Here is an 18,094-nt window from a genome sequence, read left to right as displayed (position 1 = left end):
TTTTAGACATTCACAAATTTTTAAAAAAGCAAGAAGGTCTACTTATACTCTTTGGAATACATACCATTTAGCCTTATGAATCAGAGACATTATGGAGAACAATTCTTTAGGTATCAATATATGGTATTTTTAATTTGGTTTGCAACTGGAGATAAAATTATTTCCTCCTAACACAGGTTATGGAGCTCTGCTCTAGGCAAGAATGGAATGGTAAGACATTATTTCCCTATATCCTTTCATTAACCTTTACAATCATTTTATTCTTTCTTTGTAACTTTTTCTTTACAAGAAGGGTAGGCTTTATTAACATTTACTAGTTCAGACTATCTTATGCAAGTGACATAAACCTATGTAGTTTCAGCAAAAAGAAAATTTTATTATAAAAAAAGATGTTTCATAGAACCTATGAATAAAATGGAGTCTGTGGTTTAAGAACAACCAAAACTCTCATAACTCTCTAGTCATCCCCATTGCCTGTCTATATAATTTTGCTTTCTTCTCTCTTACACTCTACAAAGTGCTTTTTCTAGCTCTCTGGTACACATCACTAAAAATCTGACCTCAAAAAACTGTTGAGCTCTAGTATTTTAGAGCATCAGCCATTATAAGGATACTCACTTCCTTGGTCTCCCAAATCAGAAAAGATTACAAATGGTACATACCATGCCTAATGGAGTTTATCCTTTAATAGGTAGCTATAATGATGACAATGATAGTGATGATGATGATGGCAGTGGTTAGATTGGAAACTTGCAGTCCTATGTAATAATTTACAAATCTCAAGGGCCAAATTTAGTTGCCAGCACTCTGATCACAAGTATGAGAACCAGGTCCCATCTCCTCACTACTCCAAGCACTGATGGGAGAAGAGGATCTTTTACATGATCAGACTGGACTCCATTGGTTTAAGAACCAAGCATGGCCAATCCTAAATGTGATAGACATTAGGATACACACCTTGCTGGGCATGGACAAAGACCAACAAAACGTCCTTGCAATTCTGTCTCAGCAGAACCTTCACTGTCTAACCTTATTCTGACATCTAGTCATTGCCATTTCTTAGCCTGCATCTGTTGATTTTGCTGGTGATGCTGCAAGAGGACCTTTCTCTGATTTTTTCCTACTTCAGCTAAGCCCACTTCAGGAGCCCATAGACATAGGAGCCATACTGAGAAATCTATTCCCTTTTTACATACTTTGTGGTAGTCATCAGCAGATTATTTTGTTTCCTAAGTTCTCCCATTTCTGTTATTAAATTTCTGAGGCCTCTACCCTTTCTCCAGTTACTTTTTTTTTTTTTTAGGCAGAGTCTCACTCTGTCGCCAGGCTGGAGTCCAGTGGCGCAGTCTCAGCTCACTGCAACCTCCACCTCCTGGGTTCAAGCGATTCTCCTGCCTCAGCTTCCTGAATAGTTGGGACTACAGGCATGTGCCACCACGCCCAGCTAATTTTTGTATTTTTAGTAAAGATGGGATTTCACCATGCTGGCCAGCATGGTCTCGATCTCTTCACCTCGTGATCCGCCCTCCTCAGCCTCCCAAAGTGCTGGGATTACAGGCAGGCGTGAGCCACCGTGCCTGGCCACCAATTACCTTTCTAAGTCTCAAGCTTGCAGCCATCTATCCATGTCTGCTGGACTACAGGCTGCTGCCTATATAAGACCAACCCAGTCTCTACAGTGCTTTTTACAATAACCCACTATGAATTGCAGATGGAGCCCTCCAGCTCCTTCCAATGAGAGCAATGAGATGAAGAGAGGAAGAGGGCAATCTCTCAACAAGTCAACCATTACAGAGCCTTGAGAACGTTAAAAAGTCCAGCCTGCCACTAGCACATTGTAGTTTATTTTTTTGCCTCATTCTGCCTACCTCAGACCCTTCAACACCTCACTTTTCACATATCTGGAGCTAATCCCATGTGAGAAACACTTAGGAAAACAAGTGTGACAACTTTGCCTGAGTCCCAGAAAGAAAGCTCTCTCTGAAGGGGCCCTTCGGTTGTTTTCCCAGGTGAGATGTTTAAGACTTGATCCCTGTTGTCTGAATTCCTTTCTCACCACACCCAAGGTCATTTTAATGAAAATTCCAAAGTCCAAGCCAAGAGGATAGAGTTGCTCTTAATCCTTCAGCAGTGCCGTCATTTGATCCCTAGACCCGCTGGGGTGATTATTGTGTGTCTGCAGAGCAGGGCTAAGCAGGCAGGAGGAGGAAGTGATTGACCCTGCAGGAGGCCTGTTTCCTGGCCCTTGTTTCTCTGCTGTTGCTGCTGCTACCTCCCAAGCCCTCCCACCACCCTTTCTCCCTATCACTTCAAGATAATGCTGACGCTTATGGCTGTTCTCCACCTTTTGGGGAAGTTCACTAATTCATTAATATTTTGTTAATATGATTCAGTGTATTGACAAAGTTGAATCAGCAAGTTATTTAATTCCTGGTTTTTTTGCATGCTCAGAGGAGCTAAGGTTGTGTGTGGAACGTGCAATTACACTTCTTGACACCTTTACATCTGTGACTTAGCATTTCATCACAAGGTTTAAAAATTGTGTTGTAAAAGGAAATGGAAAATGTAAGAAACAACTTGAGTGCTTTAAAAAAAATGCTTTAATTTGTTTTTATTTTCTCTCTAACTTCCTGAGTGATGAGAGAATGAAAGGCTGACGACCCAATGTCTGGGATGTTTTGGGACCTCTCTGTCCCCTGGGCCAGATATGAGAACATTCTCCAGCGCTGCAAGGACTAATCATCAGGCTCTCTTGCTCCTCACTAACAACCAAGCAGAGCGGCAGCCCCCACTTCCTGTCACGCTGAACTCTGGAGGCCACTGATTGCGAGCCGGCCAACCTGCCGCCAGCCTTCAGCAAACCTGCCAAAGTCATCTGCTTCGATATTTTCTTGCCTCTTGAGATTAAAGGGGTACATCCTTCCCCACACTGTCTGAAGAGAACAGAGGGGTACTCTCTGCTTCAGGGTGTAAAATGGACTCCTTTCTTTTCAGGCCCTGGAGGCAAACATGTCTAGGGAATAGCACTCTGACAGGAGAGACTTTACTTCTATTAAAATACTCAGGCTTAAAAAGACTGGAAGCTTTAAGACAGTTTTGGATACGGAAACTGTAAGTAAAGACAAGATTTGAGGCATGACCATTATAAATAATGTCTCTAACATGCTCATTTTTTTTTTCACCAAATATAAAAGTGCTTAGGAAAGATAAAAATGAATCTGATTATTTTTTTCATGGGAATGATACCACATCAACTTTTAGTCCCTACACCTATACCTCTTTCTCCTCCCCTTAACATCTGCCTTTTTCTCTCACAGGCACTGTTCAGCTCTAACGGGGAGACAGGAAGAGATTAGTTGATGATCTGCTGCTGAAACAGTTCCCATAGACTGGTGGCATGTAGTTCCCCTTCTGTTCTTCACGACTGGCTCTAGGGAGCGTCCCTGGATTTTAATTCTCAAAAGCCATGGTTAAACAGAATAGGAGTCTACTTCAAGCTGCTATGGATGATGTGTTTGAACTTCTTGATTTATTAAGATGTGTTCCTAACTTCCTTAAGAAAAAAGTGAGAAATTTTAGCTATTATTCTGATTCCTGTGAAAAGAAAAGAAAGAAGAAAAACAATGTATTATTTAGAAGGCCTACCAAGAGCCCAAAAGCTCATTATCCCAAAAGACACTCCATAAACTTCACTGCCTATCCCTGGCCTGGATCTGCACATGTGCACACACAGACATGCGGAACAGTGAAGTCACTTCAACTACAGCACTGCTACTTTTTCAGGAAGGCCAAAATAATCCTCTTCATATAATTGTTGGCACCACACGTAACCTCATAAATTATACCAATAAAATGTTTTAACATTCCTACAGTTTTCAAATCCCACATTAACTCATAGCGTCCTCCAAAAACCCTATGAGATGTGATTTTACTTTCCTCTTTTTACAGAGAGGGACCTGAGGTTCAAGAAGGTACAGAAAACAAGAAAATGCAGCAGGGACCAGAACCCAGGGCTTCTGACTCTGAATCCACAGTCAGATTCTAGTCTTGCATCTGTGATCACTCAACAGCCTTGTGTACACTGGATATTGAATCTAAGTCTTCGATTCCTTTATTGCAAAAAGGATGAGAAGGAGAAGGAAGTAGAGAAAGGCTGAACCAGTTGATATTTAAAGTCTCTTAGTTTCCACAGTTCCATAAATCCAAAAGCCTTTTTAGGATACTTGGTGGCCACGACCTCTCCTCTGATTTCTTGAGGGTAATCAATAAGGGTTTTTAGCCTCTTCTTTGTGTAAGGGAGAAGTCAACTGAAGTTACAGTGACCTTGAGATTTCCATCAAATCAACAAATGCACATCTAATGAGAGGGCTGTTGCTATGCTCAAAATCTCTGCAGATCTGTGTGGCATATGCCCTACAGTCTACATCAAGTTTTCTGTACTCACTAAAATCTAGACTTTAGCCTCAAGCAGCTGTTATTTTCATTCTTCCAATGAGGACTCTGATGTACCTGTGTCCCCTCTTTCAATTCCTCTACCCTACAAACAACACTCAATGAAGGCATTGGAGTATCCATTTAGCAGATTATACTGAAGTTTTTTTAACAAGGGAGGTGGCATCAGAACCCTTCGCATTAATATTCATTTTGACACATCTTCTTCTTAAAAATACTCTGCCACCCCAGTCCACATGGCTTTCTCATTGGCTGGCACGTCTCTAGCAACGCTTTGCCTGCTGTCCTGCTGCTCAGACCTTCCAGCACCACCATATGCAAGGGGGGAGGGAATGGAAGCCTAACATTTTTCATTTAAAGGCAATAACAAGGAAGCTTTCCAAATAAAAAGTCATCATCTCCAGCCATAGGAGCTTTCCTCTTCTAGGGGCAGACATAGCTGTAATCAGTTGTGTTTTTAAATAGATTCTTTTTGTTTCTTATAGTGACACTGATGTCAGCTAATGTGATAGAGCCGAAAGAGCACCGAGTCTGTAGCTCAGGCCTCCTTTTGCATCTAGATCTCAGTTTCTTTAACTGAAGTAAAAGGGGCTTGGAAAAGCAATGGACTTCTAACTTTTTCATGGAGGGGAGCTTCTTATTAATTCCTACGAAACGTGGGACTCTTCCAGAAGGAAGAAAAGAATGCACTGCCGCTCCCAGCTGCTGATGACAGCACAGAGATTGAGAGCAAGGAAAGGAGGAAGCAGAGGAGCCCCACCAGCTCAGCCGAAAGAATCCTGGCAGTGTGATGTGCTGATCAAAGTCTGAGAGCCTGGTCCTAATCCTAGCTCTGGGTTACACATACCAGTACTGATTGTAATCAAATCGCCTAACCTATTGTGTAAAAATATGTAATTTCTGCCCCATCTGTCTCACAGGGTTTACATGTGACTAAAAAGGAGTAACGTATATAAAAGCATATAAAATGTTATTTAAAAACATATAATATTTAAGGTTGGGCACAGTAGCCCATGCCTATAATCCCAGCACTTTGGGAGGCCAAGGCAGGAGGACTTCTTAAGCTCAAGAGTTCAAAACCAGCCTGGGCAATATAGTGAGACCCTGTCTCTATCATTAAAAAAAAAAAAAAAAAAAAGAAAAAAAAGAAATATATATGTGTGTAACATTTACTCTTAGCTGGCAATCTCTCCCACTTAAATGGCCAGCAACATCAAGAAGTCATCCAGTGTAAACCATTCCTCCACTGTAGATTTCTATTAAATGGATCACCAATCTTACTTACCAGGATTGTCCTATGTCAGTTTTGTGTCAATTTTCTAAAACACAGCATCTTAGAAAATGCAGGTAATCCTGTGTAATGCCTGTGGGGGATATCTGATTGCAATTGTCATTTTGTATTGACATACTGGCACAGGTTGGCTGTGTATGGATCACATTTGAGATATATGTTTTTATGAAAGTCGTATGAGGGGGAGGAGGAGGAAACATATTCTTCCTCCCCTCTATTTTCTTTTCAAAAACCACAAAATGTGGAGTAATTTAATATTATTGTTACTATTTTTATTATTATGTTTATCATTATTATTGTGATGTACAGATTATTTTCCATTCTGGCCATTTGCCTAGATATTATAAAGCCTCATCCTTTAAAATCAAGAGACAGTCTTCCTTTAGCTAGAACTGCCATCTTCCAGTGATGCACCAAAATGGGAAACACAAAGGGGAAGAGGAGAGGCACCCCATGTACATTATTTCGGCCTTTTAGGAAACATGGAGTTGTTCCTTTGGCCACATCCATATGAAACTGTAAAGAAAAAAAAAAAAAAAGGTGATATTGTAGACATCCAGGGAATGGGTACTGTTCAAAAAGGAATGTCCCACAAATGTTGCCATAGCAAAACTGGAAGAGTCTAGAATGTTACCAAGAATGCTGTTGGCATTGTTGTGAACAAAAAATGAAGGACAAGATTCTTGCCAAGAGAATTAATGTGCATACTGAGCACATTAAGCACTCTAGGAGCCAAGATAGTTTCCTGAAACACGTGAAGGAAAATGATCAGAAAGAGAAGGAAGCCTAAGAGAAGAGTAACTGAAGTGCCAGTGTGCTCCATCCAGAAAATCACACTGTGTGAGAAGCAATGGGAAGGAGCCTGGGGTGCTGGAACCTCTTCCTTACGTCATAATAGGTATTAAAAAAAAAAAAAAAAAAAAAAAATCTCTGGACTGAAAAAAAATCAAGAGAAGATTTACAATGTATGGAAATAACTGTAATTTATCAGATTAATTTGGGCTATCAGTCGCATCATTTAGAGATTGTGCAGATTGAGTTCACAAATATCACAGCTTTGGAAGATCAAGAAGTGGTTTTGAACATAGGGATTCCAGGGGAAAAAAAAGTAATAATAAGATTAAGGTTTAAATCTGCAGTTAAATTAGGAAAATAAATAATTTTTATACAATAATTTATTTTGTCCAAGTTCAAGGAAAGATAAATATTTTAATGACATACACTACATTGCATTTTCGCATTATTTGTTTCTCTTTTAAACATAGATTCTGTGGGCTTTTTGCCAGAATTACAAAATTTCTACATGTTTATTTCTACAAAGGATAAAAGAATAAAGTCACCCAGCAAGAGGTAACCACGGCATGACTTCATAAACTGAAAGAAGGGCGCTTAAACCCATAGGGCTTATGTCACCACAAACATCTTTTGATGGTTTCGCCTGGTATCACCACTTTCTTGTTCCTTTTCAGGAACCCTGCTTTCTAGAGCTTGCCTTATGGAGTGGGGGGTTAGAATCAGGAACTGCCCTGACCACAGAGGATTGAGCAGCATCAACTGTGTGCTAACTGAAAGTTCAGAGGGACGCAGTTTGGCCCCTCCTTGGATCTCTGGCTGAGAGAAGGGATGTACACGGAGTGGCACCAACACACCCAGGCAGATGCTCACATTATGAAACATAAATGCAGAGTGAACAGAGTGTTGCAAATCACTCAGCTTGGCTAGCTGCTGCCAAAGCAACTCAGTACTCCTCATGAAGCCTGCTCTGCATTCCAGAAAACAAAAAAAAATTATAGAGGCCTGATAAGATAACCAGGTAATTAATGAAGCAATTTCCCCTTCCTGCTCACATGCCTGTATTTATTTTTTAATATAAATTATCATCATCTTAAGCAATAAGTACACGCTCTTCCTGTAACCTTTAAGAACTTAGCCAAATGGAGCAGAACAAACAGTTCACGTCTTGGTGTCTATTTTGTTTCAGTGTTTAAGCTTACACCCACACACCCAGAATCTTGTAAATATATTCAGCCTTTTTGGTTTTTTGGTTGGTCTTTGTTTTGCTTTGGCTTTTTTAAATTTTATTTTTACAGGACTGGTTTTGTTCTTTTAGTTTTATAGTCTGCTTTTTCCTAGGTTATGTAAAATGGACACTTTTCAATGGTAGAAAATATTCATTTCCTCCAGTGAATTTTTTAAATAATTCCAGCAGCAGGATTACTTTTCCAACAACATTGTATGTGGATTTTCAGTGTATAAAAACCAGACCTGTGCAGTCCCATCTCTTCCTTTGATACATAAACTTCTCAAGGAAGACAGCAGAATACAGGTCAGAAAATACTTCCCCTGCCTCATTTCTCATGAACACATGGTAGTACAGGTCCCTGCTGTTCAATTAAAGATATTCTTGTATATTTTTTTAACCTTGCTAAGTAATTTATTCAAACAGCCAGAAGGGAAATAGTCTCAGCATTCTGTATTGGGCAAAATCATTAATGACTAGCTGGTAAGGGTCAGGAATGATGCAAAAACACTTGCTCTGCCAATCTGTTTCATTCTGGACTTTGTGTTAAACTAATTTTTACAATTTGAGATTCTGGACCTTGTCAGAGAACTCACATATGCCAAATTGTTATGTAATCATCGAAACTACAAGGCTTTTGAAGCACTAAAGAGATAAATAGAACAGTTTGAGGGGTTTTTGGCCCGATCAAGGCAATCCATCTTTTGAATTACTTCTACAGCCATGCAGAGCATGATTTCCTATTGAAATTGTTACTCACAATATTATCTCCAATGGCAGCCTGGCCTTGATCCTGAGTTTCATTTGAAAATAATGTGCATTATAAAAGACAATGGGTCCCCTACAGAGCATTTTAGTGTAAGGGTCTAACTGATTATGACCAAGTTCCACTGGCACTCCAAATCATAAAGATAGTGCCATGTTCTGTAGAGAGTTTCTTGATAGAATTTGTGTATATCTCAATAGACTAAAACTTCAGAAGATTTCTGCCACACTAGATTGATAGAAGCTGATGGACAGGAACATGGAATCCTTGTGTTCTAATAGACAGTTAACTTGTGGTAGGTAGAATTTGCTGGACAGCTTTACAATATGAACAAACATGATATCTGTCCTTTATGGGCAGAACCTCTACCATTTGTTCCCCAGAAAAAACAGGTGTGTGTGTGTGTGTGTGTGTGTGTGTGTGTGTGTGAATGTGCGTGCAGACACATGCTTTTAGCAATAAATGTCTTATTCCTTCATATCCTCTTTGCCCCTTTTATGAAAAAGAATTATGTTAGGCTTTAGTTGATATTTACTTCCATTTCTAATCAAAGTACATGTATTCAGCATTTTATATCTACATTAGACTGTAAAAGTAAAAAAAAAAAAATGCAATCATCCATGTATATAGTTTTGAATACAACAGCAACAGAAGTATTCAGTGAACCATCAGTCAAACAAGAAAATTGACAGACCAGCAACACATGAGAAAGCGTAAGAAGGGTTAAGAAATCAAGGGAGAAAATTAGATGATAGAGATGAGAAAAGGAAAAAAGACACGAAAGCAGGTGAAAATGTGAAAAGCAAGGAAGAAACAAAAATATTCTTTAGAAGCAAAACCTTGAGCAGAAGTTTAAAGCATGGACACTAGTGCCAATTATTTAAAAATTGTTTAACCTTTGTCCCAATTTCTTCTTCTAGGAAATGCATCCCACCTATATCATAAGACTATTCCCAGGGGCACATGAGGAAATGCCAGTACAGCATTTAGCTCAGTAGTCAATGTGAAGTACATGCTTAGTATATGTTAGCTATATATATTAACATATATAACATTAAGTATAATTAACATTAAGGTTACATTAATTACCTCTCTGCAAACATGGTTCAGATGTCCCAGCATTCTAGGAAAAGCATCTAAGTCTTTTTCCAAAGCTTTCACTCTTCCCTGATTCCATTGCCTCTCTTTGCTACTGTTTAATATCCAAAAAGTCATTCACAAAACAAAACATCTCACTTTGCACAAGCACTCCTATTAGGGAAACAATCCAGTCCCTCCTAAAAAGTGGTTGTCATCTTTAAATTGAAATTTTTCTCTGTATTTCAACCTGATTTCTTTTTTGAGTGAGAGAGTTCTGAGGACAAAGGCCATATTGTCTTCTTTCCTATCCTTCACAGTAACCAATTCAAAACTGTTCACAGAGCAGATAATCAATACCTATGATTTAATGAATAATGTGCCTACTAAAGACAGAACAAGAGGCAGAGGTTAATTTTAAAAGTTTATCAAATTTCAGACTCCTAATGAGAATTCCTTGAGTCTTCTGGGTTTCACCTTTTTCACTATAATTGAAATACCAAGCACAAACTGAGCAGTCTGCTAACAATCTGAAAAGAAAATATATTACAACGATTGTACAGGGAAACTTGGAAGTGATTTTCTCCTGGGCTGGGGGTTTAAACAAACAGGAAGCCCTGTTTAGGATTTGTCTTCATCATCTTTCATCACAAGTCAGCCTGACTTCCTGATGAAGAAATGTGGAACTGCTTTCAGGTTCTCAACCAGATTGGACAGAAATGCCAACTTTAAATACAACTTGAAATTCAGAAGCTATTTCTGAACACCCGCATTTCCATCAGCTCTCTAAGTAAACACCCGCAATACCACAGGTCTCTAAGTAAAATTTTGACTCTTAATTTCTATAAGCAGTGGGCAAAAAATGGGCCTTTTGTTCTAACCCCACAGTTAAAGGATTACATTTTTTTTCTACGATTGAGCATCCAGAGGGTATGAGGAGCAAACCATATAATCAAGAAGGATAAATTAATAATTATGGACTCCTTAAAGTGTTTTCTTCTCAGTATTAGCATATAGTTTCTGTAGATACTTGAAAAAATATTACTTACGAAATGAAATTTAAAGACTCTCTATTAAAATCTTATAGTGATTTCAGGATAGAAAGTACAAAATACGTCATAATTTGTCTCTAGTCTATATATCTAAAACATACTTTTCAAAACTAGCAATTTCTTGTTAAACTTCAAATTTCATAAAACTGTTTTGTTTAAACTATCATTACTAAAACAACAAATATAGCAACTTTCAGGTTTAAGTAAAACTTGAGGATTTTTTTTTACTCAATTAGATAATCTTCTACCAAAACTCTAGATAAATTGATGATTCTTCTACATACCTAAAGAAGATGATGCCAAAATTTGATCAAAAGATACAAACTGAAAATGACTAGTATTTAATCTAATATTAAGCAGAAAAATACAAAATCAGGGCTCCTGCTACTCTCAAAATTATGTTGAACTATACAATATTTTTAACAATATTTGCTACACTGTGCAATAGAACTAAATACATATGTGTATGTGTGTGTGTATATATATATATATACATATATATATTCTTCATGCCTCAATGATATTTTGAACACTTTGATCATCATCTTCCCATCCTCTGTAATGTCACTTTGTACCTCATAAATTTATATAATTATAAATTGATAATTTATAATGAAAAATAAAAAGTATATTGACTTACCAATTCTCACCATAGACATTTATCTACTGGGGCTAGATATATTTTTCACCTTCTGAATTTTCAAAACCTTTTCTCACTGGTATTTCCAAATATTACTTATTTCAAGTCTCCATTCTTATAATATTCTTGAAAATGTTGGATTAACATAAGAAAGGAAGAGCTTTTATTCATCAAATATGATTTTTATCAGACTAATAACAATACACGTCTGCAATTTAAACAAATCTTGACTGAGTTAAATTCTAGAAGGCATTATTTAATGTCAAAGCCCAGAGGAAGACATTCTAGGCAACTACCACATCACAAATATTCCAGATGTTTCTTGAACACTCAGTTCCCTCCCCACTATCAGCCTATGATGACCACCATTCAGCCTTTTGTACTATTATTCTAAATTGCATGTTGAATATTTATTTTAAAACAAAAGAAACAAAAGAGAAAGAGGAAAATAAACTTGAACAAAACATATACTTTGTTTTCTGTCCAAGAAAATAAAATGTTCATTTGTTGAGAAACATATGAATGAATTTCCTTAGAATGATGTAACCCCTCCTAAAAAAAATCACAGAAGTCATCACCATAGGTGGTAGGATGCTGAGTTTCCCACAGGAAGCAGCACAGGTAATTGCTTGTTTGCTTTTGTACTGAGAGGCATTCTATTATGTGCCTACGGGTTTCTTCTATGAGAAAATCTGCTGATGGGCCATTTTGTTTCAGGCATTTTGTAGGCATTTGTCTCATGTGTTTAGAAAGTCCATTATCTTAATATGTGCTCTGTAGAAGAAATGAGTAAATGGGAAATACATGTGGTTGGCAAAAAAGCTATACTATGACATAAGAAAAAAAATCTACAATAAAGTAAACATCTGAATTCCACCTTTTAAAATATAGTCCCTTCTGGAATAAGACTGCAAATTGGAGAAGAGCTAAATTATCTGTCCAGTTCAGTTGTCTGAAAGAAATTTAAAGTCAGGCCACTATCGGGCAAGCCCCATGAAAGGAAGCAAGAATTCCTTCGTCACTGCCTTCATCCCCACGGATCCCAGTGAGGTCAATTTAAGAGTTCTACAAATAACCCTGGCTGGTATACACTGAACCACATAGCATACTAGATGGTGGGGATACAGAAATGAATAATATGTGGTCCCTGCTGTCATGGAATTTATTCCATCAGAAAAAGACCCATAAACAGATCATTCCAAAGTAACAGGGTCTATAATGACAGAGCTATTCCCAGAGTGCAGTTGAATCCAAAGGAAAGGAGGGTACTTGGCTTAGTAGTAAGAAAGGAAAAGCCTCATGGAAGGCTTCCCAGAGGAGACAAGTTCTGTGCTGAGCTTGGAAGAACGGATTGGAGACTTGGAGTCTGCAAGGTAAAAATGGGCAGACAAACATTACACAAGAAGTACAGACACATAAATTCAAAGCAGGATGTGATGTGCTAGGCACTGAAAGACAGTATCACCAGGGTACAAATTTTAAAGTGGGAAGACGAGGTTGCAAGAGCGCAGATCTTAGGGAATATGTGTACCATGTTCAGGAGCTTGAATGTTATCCAGTGGGTATTAGGAAGCACCTGGAAAACAGAACTCCTCCAATTCCTTCATGTCCCTCCCTTGTCCCCAGCACATAGGACAACAGAAGTTGCCCACATCGGAAACAGGGGAGTGGAGGAGCAGGACCAGCCTATTCTTTCTCCCCATCCTGCCGCCATCCTGAATTAGTGTGAATTCTCCCTGTGCAACCCCATTGGATTGAACATAGAGTATCTGGGACACAGAATAGAAGGGTAATAAGCTTCACAAAGAAGCAATATTAGAAAAAGATGTTAATTCTAATGCATGGCAAGGGAACAAAAACATCAACAGCTATAAATCAGAGAAGGAAGGTGAAGCATGAGCATAGGAGACGGCACATGTAGAGGTGTGGGAAAATACATGCAAGGATGAGAGACGAATATCCAGGAATGCACTGCAAAGAGTGTAAATCATTGCAAGAGAGTATGCCTAGGTTTGTTTCACATGTGAAACAGTGTTTTGATGCTCAAATAAGTTATTCTTATACATATTGTAGAAGGTATATGATGGGATCTAGTCTAAAAATTTCACATGGAAATCATTTCCTACTTTATGTCATGGTCTATATTCACATATACAAATGAAATTAACCAGAAAAATATATATATTGGAATATTGAGTGAGAGAGTTGATCTGAGGGGGAAAAACATAGGAAGAAGGAAGGCTGGACAAAGGAGAAGAGACATAAACAACTACAGCGACAACAATAATCATAGAAAGCTTACTATGTGCTACTATGGGCAGCTAAGGGCCTTCTGTGCATCTCATTTAATTCTCAACAACCTAACTATTATTTTCCCCATGTTACAAGTGAGGAAACTGAAACTTAGAGGGTTTGAGCAGTAGCGATGCTAAACTGAGGCCACGCAGGTAGTAAATGGCAGGACTGGAACTGGAATCCAGGCCGTCAGAATCCAAATCCCCTAAGTGGGAAGAGATCGCCCTAGTAAAGAGAATAACTCCAGGTTTTAATAATGCATTTAGTGAGGCAATACAAGCAAAAATCAAACAAAACCCCAACAAAAACAAAAACAGACTTCCTTAAACAGAAATGTCATGAAAAAAGAAGAAACTAGGCTGGGGGTGGTGGCTCACGTCTGTAATCCCAGCACTTTGGGAGGCCGAGGCAGGCGGATCACTTGAGGTCAGGAGTTCAAGACCAGCCTAGCCAACATGGTGAAACCCCATCTCTACTAAAAATACAAAAAGTAGCTGGGCATGGTGGCAGGTACCTGTAATCCCGGCTACTTGGGACACTGAGGCAGGAGAATTGCTTGAACCTGGGAGGCGGAGGTTGCCGTAAGCTGAGATTGCGCCACTGCACTCCAGCCTGGATGACAGAACGAGACTCTGTCCCAAAACAAACAAACAAAAAAACACCACCAACAACAACAAAAAAACTAGTTTAATTATCTTAAGAATGTCTGTGATAAAAAATTAACATCTGTACTGTTTTTCCAGCATGCTCCAAGTATAGACCATTATGAGGCAAAGTAATTTGTTACTACTAACGAAGAATCTTGGATTACAAATGAAAATTCTGTAGGGAAGAAGCAATGTCACACATCTAGAAAGAAACTATGAACAATATGCCTTACTTGATATGCACACACATATTCTCCTAAGGAAAAAATTGCCATGCATGCAAGACCTGGCTACAAAAGAAAGGGATTTGCCTAAAGTTCTGACAGTGGAAGTGAAAAAAATCACTTTAGAAAACGTCTCTTGTCAGCAAAACTCATTTCTAATTAGCTGTATCTTTCAATTGGTTAAATAAAGAGAGCAACTAATTACTCTCACCAGGAGTTTCTTTATTCAATATTTTTAAGTCATAACTAATAACCTCGAGAGCTTCATGATTCTGAACGTTTCTTCATATTCGGGCAGTTAATCTGACTATTGGGTCTGATGGCTCTGTAAAAAGACACTGTCCTGAAAATTGTTATATTCCATAAACTACAGGTTAGTTCAAACATATAATAATGCCAGCTTCAAGAAGACAATCCATAAAGTCATCATTTTGTACCTCTAATTTCTATATTCATCTTTTTTAAAAAGTGCCTTTATCATCATTATTAATACTTACTGGTGGCTGATGACATCTTTAAATGATTAATGCAGACTTGCATTCCAAACATCCTAAAATTCATTGATTCAGCAAATTTGTAGCAAATGTCTAACAGGTCAATGAATTAGAGGATGTTTTAGTGATAAGTAAGACAGGGGGTTGGAAACCAAGGGCCTTACAATTTAGTCAGCATCTCATTTTATCTACTAACTCCCATAATCAAGCATAAATACTTAAACTCACAGGCTAATCTTCCACAATACCTCTGGCAAAGTTTATCTCCTAAGGGGAGATCTTTGTTCTATTTTCTGCATATCTTAACCATATTAAGAAACCCAGCCCATTTAGTAAGACTTCTATTTCTATGTCAATGGTGAATATGTTGCCTGAAATTTGTACTTTTTCTTTCTAAATGCAGCAAAGTTCTAAATGTTCTTGTGGAGGAAGAAAGCTAACTACAGAAATTATTTACTTTTTTAAAATTTTAAATGTGACATCTTCAAGTCATACTTTCCACGATAAAACATTTCTACTTGCTGACGTGCTCCTCTCTAGCTGAAATGACACAATCATTTCAACCCACTGAATTTAAAACTGAAATGCCTCTTTCTTCTTTCAGAAAGAAAGAGCCACCCTATGATTAAAACTTCCCACAGTTGCTTTTAAAGTGCTTAACGTTAAAAAAAAAGTTTTCCTCTATTTTTATCAGAAATTACCCTCCCTACACAAACACTGTGGCTGGCTCCGAGTGGCTTTGCCCTCCCTCTATTCCCCGACTCTTTCCAGGAGTGCAAGTGGACAGTTAGCTCCCTTTGAGGATTTTCTATCTTGTTCCACGGCCTCCCTCCAAACACTGGTTCCTTTCCCCTTTCCAGCGGCAGCTTCCCTCACATTGCTGAACAGCACAAAATGTCCTCTCAATCTGGTACTAGTTGCTATAGGAAATTGAGGTTTTAGATGATATAGCATTTAAACCAAACAACCTACTTAAACCTTTTCATGCAAGAATATCTCTGAATTACTCCTGAGATCATTATGTTTCCCTCTGCACTGCCTTAATTAGGTCATTGTCATTATTAAGTTATTTATTCACCAAACACTTTCTAAATGTCTCTGTTATGCAAATCACTTTATTAGGCCCTGCAGCAGAGAACTTTATGAAATTGGTACCTGCCTGTCCTCTGCTAACTCTGTCTAGAGGAGGCCCATGCCAGCCTACATAGCTCTATTACAGGAAAATGCTACTGAAGTGCTAGAATAGAGTGGGGAAAAGGCAGAGGGAATGGGAATGTCAGGAAGAGAGTAGCGCTCACAAGATTCTTGGGGGAGCTGCTGACCTTGGCAAGAAAAGATTTTATTGATGTTTTGAGATTCAGCTAAATGAAAGCATCAAAAGCACAAAATTACTGAAATAAAGTAAAGAGGGACCACGATTCCAAACAATTAAAACACAAATAGGTATTCTTTTTTGGAATAAGGATCTGCCTAACAAAATCTCAGTGTTTATAGCTTGGGGGAAATCCCTGAGAAATAAAATAAAGATTCATAAGAATCAAGTTTTAAACCTTACTCATCTTAAGGCATCAACTGTCTCCAGGGACCTGGGTGAGACTGGAACTCCTCTTTAGCTTATTTCCATTCCAATCTCAAGAATCTCCACTAATCCTGGCCACTCTCCCTCAGACAAAACTCCTTTGGTCTGCATGGTTCAGGTTTAATGAAGCCACAATGATGCCTTCGCCATATTACTATATGTCTTTTCCACATTCAGTGTTCATTTAACAAACATTTGCTGAGTACCTATTACCTGCAAGACTCTTAGCTAAGGAAACAAAGATGAATAAAACATAGTTATTACCTTTAAGGAGCTCACAGCAGGAGCTCATGCATATAAACAGCTACCTGAAACAAAATATGAGAAACACTGAAAGATTTGTAAGTACGGAGTTGCAGACAAACAAGAGAGGGGCAAATAAATTGACAAAGAGAAGGAAAGGAACGTTCTAGAAGACTTCATAGCAAGGAGACCTTGAGGAGCATGCAGAAGTATGCTCACTATTTGCCTGCAGGATGGTAACCAACTATCCGGGAATGAAAGCAAGAATCAGAGTTTAAAGTAGAAGATTAAAAGGGTGAAGTATGCTCTGTTAAGGGGTCTGCACCTATCCTATAGGCATTAGGAAGAACTTGAAGCTACTCAGAACTTTTTTCTTAATCCATCACCTCAATCATTCATTTTTTCTTTTTGTTACAAACAATCCAATTGTTATTTTTAATGTACAGTAAGTTACTGTTGACAGTAGCAACCCAGTTGTGTTATCAAATACTAGATCTTACTCATTCTAACTATATTTTTGTATGCATTAACCATCACCACTTCCCCCTTATCTATGACCCTTCCCAACCATTGATAACTATCATTCTACTCTCTATCTCCAAGAATTCAATTGTTTTAGGTTTTATCTCCCACAGATAAATGAAAACATGTGAAGTTTGTCTTTCTGTGCCTGGTGTATTTCACATACCATAATGACCTCTAGTTCCATCCATGTTGCTGCACATGACAGGATCTCATTCTTTTTTATGGCTAAATAGTACTCCATTGTGTATATTCCACATTTTCTTTATCTATTCATCTGCTGATGGACGATGAGGTTGCATCTAAATCTTGTTTACTGTGAATAGTGCTGCAATAAACATGGGAATGCAAATACCTCTTTGATATACTGATTTCCTTTCTTTGGGATTGTGGGATCATATGGTAGTGCTATTTTTAATTTTTCAAGGAAACTCCAAACTGTTCTCCATAGTGATTGGACTAATTTACATTCCCATCAAGAGTGAAAGAGGGTTCTCTTTTCTCCACATCCTTGCCAACATTTGTGTTTGCCTGTCTTTTGCATTACTAAAGACTGTTAAACAGAATATATATATATATATTTATGTTTTATATATATGATATATATGTTGTATATGTAAAGAGCTACTGTTACAGTAATGTTATAATTAATGTTCTGATAATATAATCAGCACTGTATTATGGGCCAAACATGGTGGTTCATGCCTGTAACCCCAGCACTTTGGGAGGCCAAGGCAGGTAGATCGCTTGAGGCCAGGAGGTCAAGACCAACCTGGGCAACATGGCAAAACA

This window comes from Rhinopithecus bieti, unplaced genomic scaffold (assembly GCF_001698545.2).
Source record: "Rhinopithecus bieti isolate Rb0 unplaced genomic scaffold, ASM169854v2 scaffold_33326, whole genome shotgun sequence".
NCBI classification, from domain to species: Eukaryota; Metazoa; Chordata; class Mammalia; order Primates; family Cercopithecidae; genus Rhinopithecus; species Rhinopithecus bieti.
The sequence above is the reverse complement of the archived record's forward strand: the minus strand, read 5'-3'. Positions refer to the sequence as shown.